Below are 22,823 nucleotides of genomic sequence, written 5' to 3' on the forward strand. Positions count from 1 at the left end.
CTCCCTCTTCTTGCTCTCACTCCCCCTATTTTCTTTCCCTCATTCTTCTTTTTGTTTTGCATTTCTTGATCATTTGGGGATGGCTTCTAGGATAAAAACTAACATTTATTGGAAAATAATGCTCAGAATCTAATAAAAACATTTTTTTTTTTGCTTGCTAGTAACTCTATGTATAAGGTTTCAATTCAGTTGCTCAGTCGTGTCCAACTCGTTGCAACCCCATGGACTGCAGCATGCCAGGCTTCCCTATCCATCACCAACTCCGGGAGCTTGCTCAAACTCATCCATCGAGTGGGTGATGCCATCCAACAATCTCATCCTCTGCTGTCCCCTTCTCCTCCTGCTTTAAATCTTTCCCAGCATCAGGGTCTTTTCAAATGAGTTGGTTCTTCACATCAAATGGCCAGAGTATTGGAGCTTCAGCATCAGTCCTTCCAATAAGTATTCACTACTGATTTCCTTTAGGATGGACTGGTTGGATCTCCTTGCAGTCCAAGGGACTCTCAAGAGTGTTTTGCAACACCACATTAAAAGGCATCAATTTGTCAGTGCTCAGCTTTCTTTATAGCCCAACTCTTGCATTCATACATAGCTATGGGAAAAACCATAGCTTTGACTAGATGGACCTTTGTCAGCAAAGTAATTTCTGCTTTTTAATATGCTGTTTAGGTTTGTCATAACTTTTCTTCCAAGGAGCAAGTGTCTTAATTTCATGGCTGCAGTCACCATCTTCCATGATTTTGGAGCTCAAGAAAATAAAGTCTGTCACTGTTTCCATTGTTTTCCCTTCTACTTGCCATGAAGTGATGGGACCAGATGTCATGATTTTAGTTTTTTTTAATGTTGAGTTTTAAGACAGCTTTTTTACTCTCCTTTTTCACTTTCATCAAGAGGCTCTTTAGTTCCTCTTCACTTTCTGCCATATGGATGGTTCTATTTGCATATTTGAGGTTATTGTTATTTATCCCAGGAATCTTGATTCCAGCTTGTGCTTCATCCAACCAGGCATTTCATATGATGTGCTCTGCATATAAGTTAAACAAGCAGCATAACAATATACAGCCTTGATGTATTCCTTTTCCAATTTTCAACCAGTCCATTGTTTCATGTCCAGTTCTAACTGTTGTTTTCTGACCTGCATACAGATTTCTCAGGAGGCAGGTAAAGTGGTCTGGTATTCCCATCTCTTTAAGAATTTTCCACACTTTATTGTGATCCACAAGGTCGAAGACTTTACTGTAGTCAATGAAGCAGAAGTAAATGTTTTTCTGGAATTTTCTTGCTTTTCCTATGATCCAATGGATGTTGACAATTTGATCTCTTGTTCCTCTACCTTTTCTAAATCCAGCTTAAACACCTGGAAGTTCTTGGTTCACTAACTGTTGAAGCCTAGCTTGGAGAATTTTCAGCATTTCTCTGCTGTCATGTGAGATGAGTGCTATTGTGAGTTAGTTTGAACATTCTTTGGCAATGCCTTTCTTTGCGATTCAAATGAAAACCACCTTTCCAGTCCTGTGGCCACTGCTGAGATTTCCAAATTTGCCAGCATATGAATGCAGCACTTTAATAGTATCATCTTTTAGGATTTGAAATATCTCAGCTATATGATAAACTTGTTGAAAGTTAACATCATAGATCTGAATTCAGCATCACTTGTTAAAGTGGGCTTCCCTGGTGGCTCTGACAGTGAAAAATCTGCCTTCAATTCAGGAGACCTGGGTCAGGAAGATCTCCTGGAGAAGAAAATGGCTACCCATTCCAGTCTTCTTGCCTGGAAAATTCCATGGACAGAGGAGCCTGTTGGGCTACAGTCCACAGATTGGCAAGAGTCAGACAATGACTGAATACCTAAGCACAAATGCACAGTTAAAGTGAAACAATCAAAGCTTCTTGTCTCCTTCCTGGTATGGTCCAGGTTTGCTGATGTGTATGTGTTAGGGGAGGAGGCTGTTTGTTTGTTCAATCTCTCAGTCGTGTCTAACTCTTTGTGACCCAATGGACTGCAGCATGCCAAGCCTCCCTGTCTCCCACAATCTCTGAGAGTTTGCCCAAGTTCATATCCTTTGAGCCATGATGCTATCAAACCATCTCATTCTCTGCCACCCTCTTCTCCTCTTGCCTTTAATCTTTCCCAGCATCAGGGTCTTTTCCAATGAGTTGGCTGTTTGTGCTGGGGGCTGGGCTTAGGGGAGTACTAAATCCGGGGTCTGAATTTTTGACTCCTGTTTTTAAATTTCTCCATTTGAACATTTTGATAGGTATTTTTGTGAAACCATAACTGTACTCAAACTGCAGATTTCCCTTGTATCATGACAGCTATGTATTTAATTCAACTACACAGGGGCTCATTGTCCAAGACCCTGATTTTCTTTGTGAAAAAGTCTTCAGAGAACCTGAGTTTGCTCCAGGGGCTCAGCATGTTTATGCTACAGAATCATAAGGCTGCTGCGATTACTAAGGGCAATACTAAGTGTGAATAATGTATAAGAAAAATTTGTTTGTGATCTTTAGGCATCAGTAAGTATTGAGTCTTTGACAGATTTTGAACTCAGGAATTAGAAAGCGTATTTAGACTAATTTCAATCTAAATATACTTGTCATTTTCTCCTTAAATATAGAATTCTAGGATCCTACAATTTCAAATATGTCTGACACAGCCTGTCTCTCATTCAGGATTTTGACAAGGTTAAAATGAAGGAGAGTGAAAAAAAAGAAAAAAAGATTATGAATAAAACTCACTTTAAAAGACTAACCAGAATAAAACAAATTGGATGATCCCATGGTCATTATTCTTGCACATCAGCAATGCAGTAAATTTTAATTGCATTTTTCTACATTTAAATGTAAACATCTACAGTCATATTCTGTGTACTGTCTCTGCCCAGGTTCATTTCTGCTATGATGTGGCTATTAAGGAAACCTTATAATTCTTTATGGGGTCATAAAGAACTATATGTCATATATATGCATACATCTTCTATAGAACACATATCTAAGACTGCCAACAAAATCATTTATATGAGATAAGACCTAAAGTGAAAGTGAAGTCACTCAGTCATATCTGACTCTTTGCAACCCCATAGACTGCAGCCTACCAGGCTTCTCCATCCATGGGATTTTCCAGGCAAGAATCCTGGAGTGGGTTGCTATTTCCTTCTCCCGGAGATCTTCTCAAACCAGGGATTGAACCCGGGACTCCCACATTGTGGGCAGACTCTTTACCCTCTGAGACACCAGGCAGAGATAAGACCTAATCTCTTGCTAACTGATCACTCTGCATCACAAGATCATGGTTAACATTTGTATCACTATCATGCATATTGAGAAACTGAGAGACAAAGATGCTATTGGACTCTTCATGAATGTCTGGAAGAAGTAACTGCATCAGGATCTAAACTTTCATTTCAAAATATGGGTAATTCTGTCTACATATCATCTTGGTATGAACTTCCATGGTCTTTTATATTTTTAAGTTGTTTGTTCCTATTTTTAAAACAGATTAAGAAGGAAATATGATGTGTACCACCATAAATAATTAAAATGATGATAATAACCTTTGAAGTTGAAGAAAAAGCAGGGAGAGGATGATTAATGAATCCCAGTGATTTGCCTTCCTTCTCAGCACTGCTCCACTCTCCATTTCAACCTGCTTGTATAACTGAGAAGCCAACTTCTTACTCTCAGAGTCAGCTTTGCATAGGGGTCTCTCATGTTCCCAGCAGGCATAGCTTGCCCTGCTGTAGGACTAAAATGGCTTAAGTTTAATTATCTAGACACATTGCTCTCTGCAGTAACCTCACTATTGTTCTCACTGTAATCTACCACATTATTAATGCCAGATTTTTCCTATTAGCTTTTAAGCTGTTCTTTTATACTGAATAGTTTGCCACCAAATTGTTGCCAATAAAAATCCTCAAATGCCTAAAGGTTATTTTAAACACAGTGTGTGCAATGCAGGTTTCATTTCACCATTTATTTTGTTGAGTCATTATCGGTATGCATTGTGTGAACTTATTGTATGCATTTTTTGTACTGCTGGAATGGCAGTATATTTTTAACGAGCCTATTTTAATACAACTGTCCTAAAAAAAAAAAAAATCATTAAACCCAGGGTTTAACAAGGACTGTGCAAACTTCAACTATCGTCTCTTCTTGTGTCAAATACTGTTGAGTGATAACTTTGGGAACCTAATATATTTGGAAATCTTGGCTTCCATTTCTTTTAGAGCTATAATACATACTAAAGGATGCTATAAAATAATATTTCCCTTGTGGTAAGTGTTCTCTGCATCATATTCTCTGGTAGTCTGATAATCAAAGAGCTAAGGCATAAAATAACCTTCTTTATAAATATCAAAAAATTTAGATACATAGTACACATTTTGAGAAAACTTAAGTCGTTGAAAATTTGATTTGAAACCTATATTAAGACCAATCATATTCTTACTAATATTGATTCCTATGGATACACTCTCTGGCCTATGGCCATACAACTTCTAGCTAAAAACTCATCAGATTTTGTAAACTAAAAAAAATTGCACAGGGTCAGTGTGTATGAGGACTTCTAATGGAAACAAAATGAGACAATTAGAACTGGTATAAGAGGGGACTTCCGTGGAGGTCCAGTGGTTAAGACGTCATACTTCCGGTGCAGGGGGCGCGAGTTCAATTCCTGGTCTGATATGCATCTTGTGTCTCATATGCTTCAGTTCAGTTTAGTCACTCAGTTGTGCCCAACTCTTTGCAACCCGATGAATCACAGCACGCAAGGCCTCCCTGTCCATCACCAACTCCCAGAATTCACTCAAACTCATGTCCATCAAATCGATGATGCCATCCAGCCATCTCATCCTCTGTTGTCCCCTTTTCCTCCTGCCCCCAATCCCTCCCAGCATCAGAGTCAAGTCTGACTCTGAATGAGTCAAGTCTTCGCATGAAGTGGCCAAAGTACTGGAGTTTCAGCTTCAGCATCATTCCTTTCAAAGTATACCCAGGGCTGATCTCCTTCAGAATGGACTGGTTGGATCTCCTTGCAGTCCAAGGGACTCTCAAGAGTCTTCTCCAACACCACAGTTCAAAATCATCAGTTCTTCAGCACTCATCTTTTTTCACAGTCCAACTCTCACATCCATACATGACTACTGGAAAAACCATAGCCTTGACTAGACGGACCTTAGTCGGCAAAGTAATGTCTCTGCTTTTCAATATGCTGTCTAGGTTGGTCATAACTTTCCTTCCAAGGAGTAAGTGTCTTCTAATTTCATGGCTACAGTCACCATCTGCAGTGATTTTGGAGCCTAAAAAAATAAAGTCTGACACTGTTTCCACTGTTTCGCCATCTATTTCCCATCAAGTGATGGGACCAGATGCCATGATCTTCGTTTTCTGAATGTTGAGCTTTAAGCCAACTTTTTAACTCTCCTCTTTCATTTTCATCAATAGGCTTTTTAGTTCCTCTTCACTTTCTGCCATAAAGGTGGTGTCATCTGCATATCTGAGGTTATTGATATTTCTCCCGCCAATCTTGATTCTAGCTTGTGCTTCCTCCAGCCCAGCGTTTCTCATGATGTACTCTGCATATAAGTTAAATAAGCAGGGTGACACTATACAGCCTTGACGTACTCCTTTTCCTATTTGGAACCAGTCTGTTGTTCCATGTCCAGTTCTAACTGTTGCCTCCTGAACTGTATATAGGTTTCTCAAGAGGCAGGTCAAGTGGTCTGGTATCCCCATCTTTTTCAGAATTATCCACAGTTTATTGTGATCCCCACACAGTCAAAGGCTTTGGCATTGTCAATAAAGCAGAAATAGATGTTTTTCTGGAACTCTCTTGCTTATTCGATGATCCAGTGGATGGGGGCAATTTGATCTCTGGTTCCTCTGCCTTTTCGAAAACCAACTTGAACATCTGGAAGTTCACGGTTCACATATTGCTGAAGCCTGGCTTGGAGAATTTTGAGCATTACTTTACTAGCATGTGAGATGAGTACAATTGTGCAGTAGTTTGAGCATTCTTTGGCATTACCTTTATTTGGGATTGGAATGAAAACTGACTTTTTCCAGTCCTGTGGCCACTGCTGACTTTTCCAAATTTACTGGCATATTGGGTGCAGCACTCTCATCTTTCATGATTTGAAATAGCTCAACTAGAATGCCATCACCTCCACTAGCTTTGCTCCGAGTGATGCTTTCTAAGGCCCACTTGACTTCACATTCCAAGATGTCTGGCTCTAGGTGAGTGATCATACCATTGTGATTATCTTGGTCATGAAGATCTATTTTGTACAGTTCTTCTGTGTATTCTTGCCACCTCTTCTTAATATCTTCTGATTCTGTTAGGTCCATACCATTTCTGTCCTTTATTGTGCCCATCTTTGGATGAAATGTTCCCTTGGTATCTCTAATTTTCTTGAAGAGATTTGGGATAGGAAAATGTGTGGTTGAATGTCACCTAGGTAAATCATAGTGTTACACATAAATTCAATTTCTTAGAAGATAAAGGTGAGTTATAGAAGACTTTGATACTTAACCTATGTTGACTAAAACAGTTTATAAATATTTTGTCCAGGGGCTCTGGAAAAGAGACTAGCTTGATATGGTGTAACAAGGCCCTATGTCTAAGAAGCCATGTAAAATTATTATTATCTTCATATAATAATAACAGAAAAGAACAGGATAGTTCAGTCAACAGGCATATCACTCATCCATTCCTTCATCCTTTAAACATCCCACCATTGATTCAGATTAATCAAATATTTATTGAACACTTATTTTATGCCATGTTGCACAAGTAGTTTCCAATTATAGCAATGAAGAAGAAAGATAGACTCTAACCACAAGAAAGGTAGTTTTGTAAAGTAAAATTTCTTCCCTTCATGAGTAGTATATGCCCAGTTGCTTCAGTCGTGTCTGACTCTTTGTGATCCTATGGACTATAGCCTGCCAGGATACTCTGTCAATGGGATTCTCCACATAAGAATACTAGAGTGGTTGATCATGCCCTCCTCCAAGGGATCTTCTCTATGCAGAGACTGAACCTGTGTCTTTTTCATCTCCTGCACTGGCATGTGGATTCTTTACCACTAGCACCATCTGGGAAGCTCCCTGAGTAGTATCAGTGAAAATCACTCAGTCACGTCCCACTCTTTGCGACCCCATGGACTCTACAGTCCATGGAATTCTCCAGGCCAGAATACTGGAGTGGTAGCCTTTTCCTTCTCCAGGGGATCTTTCCAACCCAGGGATAGAAACCAGGTCTCCCACATTGCAGGTGGATTCTTTACCAGCTGAGCCACAAGGGAAGCCCAAGAATACTGGAGTGGGTAGCCTATCCCTTCTCCAGAGGATCTTCCTGACCCAGGAATTGAACCAGGGTCTCCTGCATTGCAAGTGGATTCTTTACCAACTGAGCTATCAGGGAAGCCTGATATGAGTAGTATAATCAGGTGTAAATGTGTTGAGGTTACAAGAGTTCTTCCAGTCATGACGCGATCACATTCTATAGCTAGAGGTGAGAGAATTAGTGTCTCTTAGAATTTGATTCTCAGATTCTGATATGTCATAAGAAAACTGCAACCCAATCCAGGCCTCCAATCAGAATTGTAAGGATTGGGGATGGGCAGTGGAGCAAAAAGGGACGATTTTTTTCTGGTGATTCTGGTGAATGTGATGAGGCCTGCTCTATTTGGAGCTAGTGAAAGCTGGGCAGAAATGTTTATCCTAGCTACAAAAGTGGCTTCAACAGGAGAGGAATAGAAGTAAATTGGGATTCAAGGAAGACATGCCATAGGTGCTCGAATAACCAGGGAATAGAGGAGAAAATAATATAGCTGTAAATTCTTTCAAAGAAACTATGCTTAAATGTAGGAAGACATTATTGAACCTCACCTTCTGACTGGACTTGCTGACGGGTCCTCTTTCCTGACAATGGATTAGAAACTGAAGTGATTTAGTCTATCTAAAGTGCTTCATTTCTATATAATTCATGTGAAAAACAAAAATTAGAAGGATGATGCTTCGGCAGACCACTCAAGACTTCTGCATGTTCATCATTTCAGAGATAGCTCTCAAGCCTGTCTAGAGAGTTTGAAACAATGCAACGGTAAGAAAGTTATTTAGAGGGGAGTTATAGCCCAATACTAAGTGCTGGCTTTAGGGTCACAGATCTGGTTTGAATTACTGCTCAAACATTGTGTAGCCATGTGGCTTTGGTGAAAGTTACTTAATCTTGCTGTGTCCTGGTCTCTTCATTAAAAACGAAAACAAACAAACAAACAAACAACAACAACAACAAACTAGGAACTGGGAAAATAAAATAATTTTTCTAAAGTGCTTGGAACAAAGTAAATGATAACTATCCTTAAGTCTCTCTCCCTTCCATTAACAATAAATTGCATTCTTTAGGTCACTGTTATGCAAAAATTAGTTCAGTAAATTACTGGTCAATTAAGTGATTACACTAACCCCTTTGTTTTTACATTATTTTACCAGTGTATACAAATATAGTCACACTTCTTGTTGGCTGACAGGTAATAGAGACATATAATTCAAGCACCTTGAAAGTGGCTGTATTTTGATGATAGCTGAGCAGTGTCCTTTGGCAGAGTAGGTACCATAGTTTGTAAATCATCAAAGAAAGGAGCAGGGTGAAATGTTTGATGAGATTTCTATGGCGTTATCATATAGATTACAACATAAAGAAGAGTTTGAATATATCTGAAGAAGTGTTTCAGGATTTACATAATGAATTAAAATAAAAAGGCAGACTTAGGTCTGAATACTTTAACCAACATTCATTCATAGCAAAGTCAATGGTTTTCAGTGAATTCCATCTGCACTGAAGGGATCTGATATGTTTTGTTAATAGTGTTAATGGTGGAAGAATATCTGAAATTGAAAAATAACAGAATGTTCTTAACTTTTAGAAGGATAGGTAAATGGAATGGGCTCAGTTACCCAACTGTCTCTAAATGCCATAAGATCTCAGGTATCTTAGGTAAATTATGTAGACAAGTCATTGGCCAGATTGTGGAAAATAATAAATTGGGTCATTATAGTATAGGCTTCCCTGGTGGCTCAGATCGCAAAGAATCTGCCTGCAATGCAGAAGACCTGGGTTCAATCCCTGGGTTGGAAAGTTCTCATGGAGAAGGGAAGGGTTACCCATTCCAGGATTCTTGCCTGGAGAATCCCTTCGACAGAGGAGCCTGTGGGATTGCAAAGAGTTGGACATGACTGAGTGACTAACATTTTCACTTTCACAGTAGTATTACACATTATTTTTTAAATTTGCCTCCTTTTCCAAATATTCATAGACTTATCTTATGAACCTCTCCTGAAGCCCATTGTAGATGTCACAAGCTGTTTTTTTGTCCCAGCTACATCTATTTTAGGAGACTTCCCTGGTGGCTCAGACGATAAAGCGTCTGTCTACAATGCGGGAGACCTGGGTTCGATCCCTGGGATGGGAAGTTCCCTGGAGAAGGAAAAGGCAACCCACTCCAGTACTCTTTCCTAGAAAATCCCATATACAGAGGAGCCTGGTGTCTATGGGGTCACAAAGAATTGGACACGACTGAGCAACTTCACTTTCACTCACATCTATTTTAATCCTCCAGTTTTGCTAAAATTTATTTAATTTATAGGATAAATCTAACCATAGGTTTTATGTCAACCAAAATCTGAGGTTGCAGATATATGTGGATGTCCATACTATAGGGAGAAGTTTTGCATTTGAATATTTTTTATGCAAGGCTGACAGATGTAGAAAGATCTAACTGCAGGGAGTTATACTTTTACAGATTGACTGGGGATGTGGGTATGTTTCAAATGCTCCTGGTAATATACAGCCACATTCTCATCTGATGTGTAGAGTTAGACCTAGATTTGAGATAAGACATGAATAGAATAACCCTTCTGTTGTTTTTTAATGGAATAAGTAGCCATGTTCTTCCTTTGGTAAACAAATTGCTCTATCATGACAATAGGGATGGTCTTCTTGCCTGAATGGAGGACAAGCTGGCTTACAGGGCCACATGTAACAGCTGAGATTGAGATCCAGGAAGGGGTGATATCAATCAAAATGGTTTCACTGAAACTGAAGGGAAAAACAGAGGCAGAAATTAACACTACTCAAAGTCCATTTATGGCTATCTAATAGGCCCAAATATCAGTAGAAGGTCTGTCAATGAATGAAAAAATGTTGGCTTTGAAAAAATGTGGCGATTGGGAGGGAAGACAACAGTAGGGAGCCTTCTTAGACGAGACCAGGCAGTGGCCTCAAAAATATCATTGAGTATGTTTGTTCTTGATTTAGGGTGTGATTATCAAGTCACAGGGTAGAATTAGGCCATCTCTTTCACTCTTCTGTGAATCATTTTCTTTGTGATCTGAAGGTTACTGTCAATGCCTAAAAAGAGACATGCTCTTTACTTGAGTTCACCCAACAGATATATAATTTATTTTCAGATTTGGTTTCATACAATTGTAAAATGTTGATAAGAAATATTAATGCTCTAAGCATTCAATTCACAAATAAACAGCATATATGTTTCACATTTTGACATTTCTAAGAGGTGTAGATACATTTGTCTTTAATTTGGAAAATAATTTGTTATAAGGGCAGAATTATTTAATATTATGAGTCATTAATTGCTATATGCTCATGTTTTTCCTTATTTTTTTTTTACTAGTGAACTATTTCTCTTTTTAAAAATTAATTGTTGTTTTAAGCCCCTCAGTTGTGTTTGACTCTTTGTGACAGAATGGACTGCAGCACACCAGGCTTCCCTGTCCTTCACCATCTACGAGAGTCCACTCAAACTCATGTCTATTGAGTTAGTGATGCCATCCAACCATCTCATCCTCTGTCCTCCCCTTCTCCTTCTTCCTTCAATCTTTCCCAGTATTAGGATCTTTTTCAATAAGTCAGTTCTTTACATCAGGTAGCCAAAGTATTGGAAGTTCAACTTCATCATCAACTCCTCCAATGGATATTCAGGTTTGATTTTCTTTAGGATTGACTGGTTTGATCTCCTTGCAGTCCAAGGGACTCTTAAGAGTCTTCTTCAGCACCACAGTTCAAAGACATCAATTCTTCAGTGCTCAGCCTTTTTTTTTTTAAATTGCCCAGCTCTATTTTTAACTAATGGAGCTTCCAAATTATTAAGTCTAATTTTTTAGGAAGATATTTATTATTTTGAAAGGGAGGCATTATTTGTAAACTCCTTGGTACCTACAAATCATCAAAATTAGTTATTTATTCAGAGTCTTTTGTGTTTCCATACACATTGTGAAATTTTTGTTCTAGTTCTGTAAAAAATATCATTGGTAGTTTGACAGGGATTTGATAGGGATTGCATTGAATCCATAGATTGTTTGGGGTAGTGCAGTTATTTTCACAATATTGAGTCTTCCAATCCAGGAACATGGAATATCTCTCCATCTTTTTGTGTCATCTTTGATTCAAGTCAACAGTGTCTTATAGTTTTCTGCATACAGGTCTTTTGCCTCTTTAGGTAGGTTTATTCCTAGGTATTTTATTCTTTTTGTTGCAATAATGAATGGGATTATTTCCTTAATTTTCTTTCTGGTTTTCCATTGTTAGTGTATAAGAATATAAGAGATTTCTGTGTATTAATTTTATATCCTGTGACTTTGCTATAGTCATTGATTAGCTCTAGTACTCTTCTGGTGGCATCTTTAGGGTTTTCTAAGTAAAGTATCACGTCATCTCCAAACAGTGAGTTTTGCTTCTAAATGTCCATCAACAGATGAATGGATAAAGGAATTGTGGTACATATACACAATGGAATATTACTCAGCCATAAAAGGCATTTATTTGAGACAGTTCTAATAAGGTATATGAACACAAGCCTATTATACAGGGTGAAGTAAGTCAGAAAGAGAAAGGCAAATATCATATATTAACACATATATATGGTATCTAGAAATATGGTACTAACGAACCTATCATCTGCAGGACAGCAATGGACACGCAGACATACAGAACAGCCTTTGGTCACAATGAGGGAAGGAGCAGGGGGCATGAATTGAGAGAGTACGATTGAAATATATACATAACCATATGTAAAATTAGACAGCCAGTGGAAATTTACTATATGACACATGGAGTTTTGTGTGCTTAAATCTGGTTCTCTGTGACAACACAGAGATTGTGGTGGGAGGTGGGAGAGAGGTTCAAGATGAAGGGAACATACATACACCTATGGCTGATTCATGTTGATATATGGAAGAAACTAACATAATACTGTAAAGCTATTATCCTCCAATTAAAAATAAATAAATTTAAAAATTGGTTCTTTTTATACCATGTATTTAATATATGTTTGCCCTGAATAGCAGGTGTTCAATTGATATGTTTCAAATAACCGCTACTTAACCTATCATTATTCAATGAGTGTCCAGAAATGACAGAAACTTGGGTTCAAATCTTGCCTTTTCCATTATAATTAATCAATGAAGTCTTCCCCATGAATAGAAATGATGTAGCCCCTGATATAATTATATATTTTATGATGTCAGTAGCAAAGAGTCAGACACAATGTTGTGATTAAATAACACCTGCAGCTCTTTATACTCTGTCCCTTCTTGAATGGCTCTTTGTAGCTGCTGGAATACAATTTATTCCTCACCTCTTATATTTGAGGACCACCCTTAACTGATAAAAAATAATATCTTCATCTACTCTGCAAAGTATATGTTTAATCTAGTCTTCACTGAGTCCTTAGCTCTCTTTAAATATCCATGTTTACTTCCAATGCCATATCATTGATCACAGAGAAGTATTAACAGTATGGTGCACTAAAACAGACTTTAAAGCAAGATGAATCAGTTCCAAGGCATGTCACATGTTTTATTAACTCAGTTGATGAATATTGACTTTCAGGGCTGTGAAGAAGATCAGAGATAAAATACACTGTGTCTAGCCTAAGATGTCGGAGAAGGTGATGGCACCCCACTCCATTACTCTTGCCTGGAAAATCCCATGGATGGAGGAGCCTGGTAGGCTGCAGTCCATGGGGTTGCGAAGAGTCTGATATGCCTGAGCGACCTCACTTTCACTTTTCACTTTCATGCATTGGAGAAGGAAATGGCAACCCACTCCAGTATTTTTGCCTGGAGAATCCCAGGGATGGGGGAGCCTGGTGGGCTGCCGGCTATGGGGTCGCACAGAGTCAGACATGACTGAAGCAACTTAGCAGCAGCAGCAGCAGCAGCAGCATAAGATGTAGACAAAACAACCTGATAAATGCAAATCTATTTATGAGATTAGAAGGTAGGAAATAAGGTCACATCCAGATGATTTAGGTGTGTGGCTACCTAAACTAAAAAGCATTGCACTCACAGCCACCCCTTCCTTTTTTTATCACACAAACTTCTTCCCAACTCAGCTCAAATCTCAGTAAACAGATTCATAACTAAATTATATTTGCTCTTTCATAAAAAAAATTACCGAGCAATACCTATTATATTCTTGTATTATATTATATTCTGGACCCAAAGGTTTGCATGCATTCTTATATTGATTTATATTGCTTAATATTGTGGTGCTGGAGAAGACTCTTGAGACTCCCTTGGACCACAAGGAGATAAAACCAGTCAATCCTAAAAGAAATCAACCCTGAATATTCATTGGAAGGACTGATGCTAAAGCTAAACCTGTAATTCTTTGACCCTTGATGCAGAGTTAACTTGCTAGAAAAGACCCTGATGCTGGGAAAGATTGAAGGCAGGAGGAGAAGGTGGAGACAGAGGATGAGATGCTTAGATGGCATCACAGACTCAAAGGATACAAATTTGAGCAAACTCTGAGAGATAGTGCAAGACAAGGGAGTCTGGTATTCTGCAGTCCATGAGGTTGCAGAGTTGAACACAACTTAGTAACTGAACAACAACTACTACTAAAGTTAAATAAGAGCTCAAAAATGCTGATAGGTACAGTGTAAAGTGTTTTTTTTTTTTTTTTTTTTAAGTATTTATAAGGATGATGATCCAAAAGGAACACTTGGCTATCCCAAGAATCTAGTTCACATACTTTCTATAAAAATGAAAGAATTCATAATATTGTATAAACCAGAAGAACAAAAAGAAAAAAGAGAAATGAAAAGGTCCATTTTAAGACCTTGATAGACTTAATTCCATTTATCTAGTATTTGTCAGATTTTCATTTCCTGTTGCTTAGTTTCAGACCTTCACTTTCTTGAGTAAAGTAAGAAGATTGTGGTCTGATCAATTGTAGCAGAGGAGAAAGGAGTCTTAAGGTAATTTTCAGGTAAGCTGAAGCAAGAAACACAAAGCAAAACTCTGTAAAGTATATAAGTCTCTAAATAAAGCATTTTTAGGGTCTAATGCCTCTAGGTGATGCCCCCAATTCCCAACTAGACTGTAAGTAGAGACCTGTCCTGAGTACAGGAATTCTAAAAAAGAAAATGAAATTGCCTATCTCCTGACCTCTACCTCATCCTCTTCCCTTTTACAGGTGGGGCTGAGGCTCCTCAAATAGACTGTGGCCCAGACGAGAGAGAACAATCAATGTCCCAACTACAATAGGTTTTTCTGGGGTTAATCTTACTAGCTATTGAAAGCCAATCAGGACAATTGTATTCATTCTTTTCTTAAAGGGGAGAGGACTCCAAACCTTACCACCATCTTGGAAAAATACTGGTCACTCACAAGTACCATTTCACTTCCATCTAACTATAGGGAGGCGGTGGGGTACAGAGAGAAGCAAGCAGAGAAACAAAGAAAGATGTGAGGGGATCAAGGTCTCACACTTGGAGCACTTGTGGCAAAATGATGATAGGTCTTGTCACCTAGATCTCTTTCCTGTTTTACTGTCACCACACTGTTTTCCCCCCTTTTTTATTCATAGTTTTTCAATGTTTTAATAAGTAATTGAAAATCTCTAAGTTCATCAATTGCTTTAATTTTTCATCTGCAATCCAGATTTTGTATGAAAAAACTCTAATTAACAGCCACAATAGGACTACAAATGTTGATGCATTGCACACTATAGATTTTATTATTTTTTTGTTTTAATAGTTCCTTGCATTTGGTGAATCTTGGAACAGATTTTGTAAAGGGAAAGAGAGAGAATTCAAGCAGACATGTCTGTTCAGAGGCATTTAAAATAAGCATAATTCCAGTCCCATCCTTGAAGAATGGAGAATATTGTGCTACTCATCAACCAGAGCATTTGGCTGTAAAGTTGAAGACAGGAATATTTAATTACTATCTGCAAACAGAAACCCAGTGAAAAGTATTTGTGTCAGTTAGATGCCAATGAAACTAAGCCTTTCTGAGATGGAGAGGATCGATTTAATTTTTTTCCCCTTCTCCAGATTTTTGCTATGACAGAATGACATGCTCTTCATTCAGCCACTCAAGCAAAAGAATGACTGACAATCCAATGAAGGTCAAATAGTTTTCCAGCCAGCTGACACTGTTTCAAACCAAGTTAACACTTCTCACAAAATGGTTGCACCAAAAGTTTAGCTCTGAAGACCGTTAAGGGCTACCTTTCCAGAGACAACCTGCCCTCACTTTCTCTGTCCCCAAAATACACACTTAAAGAGAACTTTCCAGTGGGTGGTTTTACTTCCTCACAAGGTCCCGCCCTTTCCTTTGTGCGCAGCTGAAACAACTTGTGACTTTCATTCTACTTTGCTGGCGCTTTCCTGATCTTGCACCATTGTTGGCTCTGGCTTTATTTCTCATCAATGTCACTGCGCCCCAGGGAATTAGTTTTTCTCTTTCCCTGAATGAACAAATGCTTTCCCTAAATGAAATCTGGAAATATATGGCCTTTCTAACAAAGTCATAAGGGAGGACTCTCCAGGAGGTGGGAACATTTACATAAAACAAAATCTCAAAGAGACTGGCGAGTACTTCAGTTCAGAGCTCTGTTAGCAGGCCAGAAGAGGTTCTTGCCTCTGACCTCTGATTCTTTTAAACTGTACATATTTCAATATAGCTTCACATTCTTAAGAGGTACACTGAAGGGAGAAAGTCAGGGAGGATTTTGCCACATATCATCTGGTGTACAAAAATCTGACAAAGGCCAATAGAACTGAGTGTAGAAGATCTTGTCATTTTGGAGTATATAATCTTAGACATTAGCTGAAGTTGGTGGGTTCTTGAAGTTTTATTTTTGTTGTTTTGAAAAGTTTACTGCCAGCCAGCCTGCCTCAGCACAAATCCCACTTGGCTATTTGGCCCCTAGAATCCTCTCCAGACTCTAATTCCTCTACTAGCCTTTTGAAAGATGTGTCTTCTATTTTTAACTTTTTGTTTCAGAGTTTTTTTTCCTCTTCCAAAATGTGAAGAATTAATGGATTCTTTTAAAGTGTCTGTCAAGGTAAAGAACAGCAATGTATAACAGTGTGTTCTGCATTTAGCTAAAGCACTTTTAAACACATTAACTCATTCAAGTCTTTACTCCTTCTTTTATAGATTAGAACATGTATTGATATATACTTGGTATATAATTTTTAGAACACCTGAGTAGTTGCATTATTTGTTCAGCTTCACCTAATAAGTCACCGATAAACCAAAAACATGGTGGAGTTTCTTAACTCCTGGGATGGGATTTATTCTACTGTGTGTATATGGTGCCTCTCTGTTTTCAATCTGATTAGGCATTACTGATTGAGGAAGTCACTCTACAAGTGAGCCGTTATTAACTCACCTGTTATTATGCCCAACACTAACATGAGGAATATGGCCCCACTGAAGGGGAAAGAGAGTGAAGAAAACAACAGGCGTGCTGGACAAAAGCTGCCAATGGCAGAAATTCTGTAATTTAGTAAATAATAGTTCTACCAATTTAAAAGAGCAATGTAGCATTTAGTAACTGAGCTTACCAGATAATCTCAGTTTCTCTACTAACTAGGAATTGCTTGAATATCCATATTCAAATATACCTTTGAAGTGAAGAAAATGTTAAGTTTAAAAGAGGATTGTGCTGGCTGATTTGAGATTTGTGAATGTGAGTAGACCCTGCTGCTTCTGGCTGCAGCCACAGAGCCTGGTCAGTGACTTTACAGCTTTTCAAGTAGGCCTGGCATGGAAAGCACAAACCCAGATATGGACTTAGTTCTGTTTAAGCCATTTTCTATCAGTGTAACTATAAACATATTATTTAATTACTCTCAGCTTGCTTTCACATTTATAAAATAAGGGAAAGGAAACCTGTCTGCAGTGGGAGAATTAAGTAAAATAATTCACATACTGGCATTAGCATTTAATAAATACATGGTCATGTTATGCTACTATTTTATTTCCTCTGTGATTTCTTCTTTTTTCCCACAAAGGTGAAACAGCTAAGAAATATTGACACCATTAGCGTTTGTGAGCAGCCATTTTCTAGACTTGCCATTGAATACTGTGATCTTGAATCTTCCACCAACTGACTCTAATCATGGGCTATTCAGTTTATTAGTTACGCACACTACTGCACCATGATGCAAAATAGCTGAGAATGTGAAGAACAGTACAATTCTAAGTAATGTGATTCAGGGGGAAATATGCTTATTTTAATCTAGGTGAACTGAGCCTAAAATAATTTTTACTTTTTTTAAAATATAAATTTATTTATTTTAATTGTAGGTTAATTACTTTACAATATTGTATTGGTTTTGTCATACATCAACATGAATCTGCCACAGGTATACACATGTTCCCCATCCTGAATCCCCTTCCCCTCCTCCCTCCCCATACCATCCCGCTGGGTCATCCCAGTGCACCAGCCCCAAGCATCCTGTATCACACATCGACACTGGACTGACGATTAGTTTCATATATGATATTATACATGTTTCAATGCTATTCTCCCAAATTATCCCACCCTCTCCCTCTCCCACAGAGTCCAAAAGACTGTTCTATACATCTGTGTCTCTTTTTGCTATCTCGCATACAGGGTTATTGTTACCATGGAATTTAGAAAGATGGTAATTTTTACTTTTAAAATCTCAAAAAACAGGGCCATGTTTGTCAGAAATTCTAAAGTATATACGATGCAAACAAGAGCTAAGAAGAAAAACATGGCCTGATTTTAGATGCTAAAAATACCTGAGACCCATTTATATATGAGAACTCTGAATTTTGTCTCTGCCCCAAAGCCCCAAATTTCTGCAGCGTATATCTATTCTGCTTTGTTTCCCTTTCTTTTAGAAACTGCCACACTCCACTCTAGCAGTCACATGACTGCCATTGAAACTGCCAAGTGAGTATGAATATTGTACAGCTCCAGGTGACACCTCTCACATTGCCTGTGTATAGTTTACAATGTAAATGGTATGCCATATAAATATGTAAGCAGTGGCCCTGGTACAATATGACCCTGCCCTTTGCCACAATTGTTTGATTCAAAAATTTATGCATGATTCAAGAATTAAAAGCTGCCAAAAGAAAAGGCCTATTATCCTCAACTACTAAAACCCATTAATGCAACATAGTTCTTCCTTTCCTAAGGTTTGGATATGTAATACCTGCCTTGATACTCTGGTAAGTCCTAATATTTTTCTAGTAGTTTCTCTGTTGTTGCAAGAGGTAACAAGATTCATCTTTCCTTAACCTGAGTAAACAAGGAAGAACCTTAACTGATAAAACCATTCTATTCTAACCTCACGTGGAGCAGATGCAATGCCTGTCCATTTTTCAAGACACAAATCATTATGACTGAGGATGTAGGCACTGGGTTCAAAATTTTTTTACCTAAATACTGATACCATCATTTACACTAATGGAATTGTGCAAAATAATTTTAGTGCCTCAATTTCTTTATCTGTAACATAGGGATAGTAGTGTTCCTGCCTGAAGAATCTCATGGGCAGAGGAGCCTGGTGGACTACAGTTCATAGGGTTGCAAAGAGTCAGACACAAATGACTTAGCACACATGCAAGGTAGTACCTGTTAGGGTTATTGAGAGGGTGAAAAATTTGTACATAGCTTAGTTTGCTCTTTATGAACTCAGTTGTTATTACTCAGACCCTAGGAAGTCATCTGAAATTCTCCCATAAGTTCTCTAAATCTCCATTTGATATATGTACATGGTGTGTGCACGCTGCCTTAATACATTGTTTTACAATTATGATTATTTATTCATCAGTCTCCTATTCCTAGCTGTGGTACCTGTGAGGGACAAGCCCATGTCTATTTCACTTTTACCCAGAATGCCCAGCTAGAAAAATGTCTGTTAAATAACAGTGCTTAATAAATAACTTTGATAAAAATCAATCAGCACAATTACTGAAAACTGCTATACAAGGCCACATTCTGTTTTTCGTTATTATGTTGTTTTTTTTTCTTTCTCATTGTCGATCCAAAAATTTCTTTTCATTCTTCCACATATTCATGCATTTATTTGGAAGATACATGGGACAAAATCTGCAGTGTGGGGTGTTCTGTGGAAATATAAAATGAATAACAGTCTCTATCCTCTAAAGCAGTTTGCACTCCAAGAGGGGATAAAGCAGGTACCCAAATTGCTGTAATATAAAGTAGAAGGTGATGGGTTTTACAATAGAAGCACTAGGAAATTGCTATAAGATCTAGGAGATGTAGAGATCATTTTAGCCTGCAAAGCTTGAAAAAGACTTCAAGGAAGAAGTGTATGTAAGGTTGTTCTTAGAGAAATGAGTATGCTTTCAATAGACTGAAAAATATTTCCCCAAATTGGAAAGGTCTGCAGATTAATGAATATCTGCTAAGTATAACTATTACTGACAATTCCTGTCTGTCAAAGGGGCTTTGAAGAATGCAGCCACAGTCTTTGGCTTGAATTTGATAAGGGTAGAGGTCAGGTGGAGAGATCAGTGTTTGCTTTTGCTTCTACTTCCCTAATGAGCCACATTAACACTATCTAAATCTGTCTGCTGATTGGACAAATTTTTGTTTTGTTTCACTCTGAACAGAAATCAATATTGCAAAGATAATTTTGATATCCACTATGGACTATGATGATGCAACTAACATTTTCTTTGAGTTGTTTCCTCAATATAGTTCTTTGCAGGAAACAATATCACTGTCTGTAATTCTTCCTAAGATTATTCCTAAGAAGGAGTTGTTATATATATATATATACATATATATATGTATATATATATATATATATCAGACATGCCCCTCATTTGATTATTTTTGTCAAGAATATTTGATTGATGTAAAATCTATATTGAATGAAATGCACATTTTTAAATAGTATGGTTTCACAGATTTTAACAAATGTGTTCACCTATGTTTCCCATGCCTCTATCAGTATATAAAAGATTTTATCACCCTAGAAAGTTTTCTTCCCCTGAAAGTCCCTATCCTTCCTTGAAAACAACTATTTATCAGTTTTCTCTTATCATAGATTCATTTTTCCTAGTCTGATATTTCTTGGAAACAGAATCATGGTGTACTCCTATGTGTCTTATTCTTTCACTCAGCACTTTTGAGATTCATCTTGTTGCTTCGTGTATCAGTAGTTCCTTTTTATTGCTACATATTAATATTATTCTTCAGTGTGAATAAAACACAATGTATTTATAATCTGTTTTTCTACTGCTGGATGTATGAATTGTTTTAGCTTTTAGTTATCATAACTGAAGTTGCTATGCATATTCTTGACAGGCTTTTACTGGACAAGGCATTTCTTTTGCATAAGTACTTAGGAATGCAATTATTAGATCATGGACTACATGTATATTTAACTTTATGAGAAGTTACCATATCTATTTCCAAAGTGTTTCAACAATTTTATACTTCTACTAGCTAAGTGTGAGAGCTCCAGTTACTCTTATTTTGCCAACTGACATCTGATATTGTCAGTATTATTTAAAATTTTATTTTATATTGGAGCTTAATTGATTAATAATGGTGTGTTAGTTTCAGGTGTATCTAATTAAACTCAAAGCTTTTGCACAGCAAAGGAAACCATAGACAAAATGAAAACAAAGCACAGAATGGAAGAAATATTTACAAATGATGCAACAATCAGTATTTTAAATTTTAGCCATTTTGGAGGCTGTATAATATTGTATGATTGAGATTTTATTTTACATTTCCCTGATAAGAAGTAATGTTAAGTGCTTTTTCATGATCTTGGTATAGGTTTCTATATCTTAATTTATGAACTGCCTATTAAAGGTCTTCACACAATTAGAAAAATGTGTTTATTTTCCAACTTGTTCATTGTGGACAAATCTTTTATCACACATATGTACTACTAATTTTTCTCAATATGCAGTTTGCTGTTTCATTTTCTTAACAGTATTTTTAATGAATAAACTTAAATTTTAATAAAGTACAATTTCGAATGGTTCAAAATTGGGAAATGAGGACATCAAGGCTGTATATTGTCACATGCTTATTTAACTTGTATGCAGAGTACATCATGTGAAATGCTGGTCTGGATAAAGCACAAACTGGAATGAAGATTGTCAGGTGAAATATCAATAACCTCAGACATGCAGATGACACCACCCTTATGGCAGAAAGCAAAGAACTAAAGAGCCTCTTGGTGAAAGTGAAAGAGGAGAGTGGAAAAGTTGGCTTAAAACTCAGCATTCAGAAAACTAAGATCATGGCATCCAGTCCCATCACTTCATGGCAAATAAAAGGGGAAATGATGGAAACGGTTAGAGACTTTATTTTTGGGGGCTCCAAAATCACTGCAGATGGTGACTGCAGCCATGAAATTAAAAGATGCTTGCTCCTTTGAAGAAAATCTATGACCAACCTAGACAGCATACTAAAAAGCAGAGATATTACTTTGCCAACAAAAGTCCATCTAGTCAAAGGTATGGTTTTCCCAGTAGTCATGTATGGATGTGAGAGTTGGGCCATAAAGAAGGCTGAGTGCCAAAGAACTGATGCCTTTGAACTGTGGTGTTGGAAAAGACTCTTGAGAGTGCCATGAACCACAAGGAAATCAAACCAATCATTCATAAAGGAAATCAATCCTGAATATTCATTGGAAGGACTGATGCTGAAGCTGAAGCTGAAGCTCCAGTTCTATGGCCACCTGATGTGAAGAGCCAACTTATTGGAAAAAACCCTGATGCTGGGAAAGATTGAAGGCAGGAGTAGAAGGGGATGACAGAGGGTGAGATAGTTAGATGGCATCACTGACTCAATGGACATGAGTTAGAGCAAGCTCCAGGATTGATGAATGACAGGGAAGTCTGGCATGCTGCAGTCCATGGGGTCACAAATATTTGGACATGATTCAGTCACTGAACAAAGTTTATCAGTTTTTAATTATAGTTATGCATGCGAAGAGTTGACTCATTGGAAAAGACCCTGATGCTGGGAGGGGTTGGGGGCAGGAGGAGAAGGGGATGACAGAGGATGAGATGGCTAGATGGCATCACTGATTCAATGGATATGAGTTTGAGTGAACTCCAGGAATTGGTGATAGACAGAGAGGTCTGGCGTGCTTTGATTCTTGGGGTCACAAAGAGTAGGACAGGACTGAGCGGCTGAACTGAACTAACTGAACTGATGCTTGCTGTATTCTAAGAAATAGTTGCCCACCTCATGATGTTCTATGTTTTTTTCTATACTGTAATCTTATGTCTTACAACTTTGCTAAATTCATTTATTAATTATAATACTGCTTTTGATAGGTTATCTTCTACATAAATTATTAGTAAAACACTTTCATATTCCTTCAAATTTGTATACCCTTTATTTATTCCTTTTTATTGAATATATTTGAAATGTCTAGTACAATGGTAAATAGAAGTTGTGAAAAGTAAACTCCTTTTTTTGTTTTTGATAATAAATATGAAGTTAGTTATAGGTTTTGCACAGACTT

Source organism: Ovis canadensis, chromosome 23, assembly GCF_042477335.2.
Source record: "Ovis canadensis isolate MfBH-ARS-UI-01 breed Bighorn chromosome 23, ARS-UI_OviCan_v2, whole genome shotgun sequence".
NCBI classification, from domain to species: Eukaryota; Metazoa; Chordata; class Mammalia; order Artiodactyla; family Bovidae; genus Ovis; species Ovis canadensis.